Source organism: Galeopterus variegatus, unplaced genomic scaffold (genome assembly GCF_000696425.1).
Source record: "Galeopterus variegatus unplaced genomic scaffold, G_variegatus-3.0.2 Scaffold137, whole genome shotgun sequence".
In the NCBI taxonomy this organism is placed as follows: Eukaryota; Metazoa; Chordata; class Mammalia; order Dermoptera; family Cynocephalidae; genus Galeopterus; species Galeopterus variegatus.
Window position 1 is genome coordinate 982,250 of NW_007726248.1, and position 1,025 is coordinate 983,274.

Below are 1,025 nucleotides of genomic sequence, written 5' to 3' on the forward strand. Positions count from 1 at the left end.
AAAAGTGACAAATTCTCTGCTCTCAAGGGGCTTACATTCTGGGGGGAGACAGGCAATAATATAGTGCATAATGATAAAATAATCTAAGGAAGTTGGTCAAGGTCACAGAGCTAATAAGTGGTGGAACCAAGACTCACACTCAGGAGGTCTGGCTGCAGGATCCATGCCCTCAACAGCCCACTAAATAAATAAGTAAACATTCGGTCAGGAAGTAGTCATCAGGAAGAACAATTAGGCGGGGTGAGGGGGATATGAAGTGAGGGGGTAGGAGGGTGTAACTACTGTGTGTGGATGAAAGGTGTCATTCTGGAGGAAAGGTGTCATTCTGGCAGAGCCCACAGGAAGTCAGGGAGACAGTCCCTCGATGGATGGGAGAGGGTATTCCAGCAGAGGAAACAGTCCGGTGGTAGAGACAGACAAGTGAACAGATGATGACAAACCAGTGGGACAAACGTCACAATGGGGGAAACACAGGAGACAGTTGGATACAAACTGAACCCAGTCTGGCTTCCTGGAGGTGACAGTTAAGCTGAGACCCGAAGAATAAATAGGAGTGAGCCAGACAGGGGTGGGGCGAGTAGGAAGGGCATGTTCTGGGCAGAGGCGACAGTACATGGCAAGACCCAGAGGTAGAAGAGAGATGATGCTTCTAAAGAACCCCAAAGATGCTCAGTGTAGCCAGGGCCTGGACAGTGAGTGGGCCCGGAGGGGTGGGGGAGAAATGACATTGGAGTGTAAGCTGCCAAGGTCACCACCATGCACAGCCAAGTTGTCTGGGTAAGGAGTTTATGGGTTTTTTTTGGTGGCTGGCCTGTTTGGGGATCTGAACCCATGACCTTGGTATTACAAAGCTGCGTTCTAACCAGCTAAGCTAACCTGCCAGCCAGGTAAGGGGTTTAGACTTAATTGTAAGGGCCATGGCCATGTGGGGAGCTGAGCAGGTGTGGTACATAGGACCTCTCAGTACTATATTTGCATCTTCTGTGAGTCTGTAATTATTTTACAATAAAAAATAAAAAAAAAAA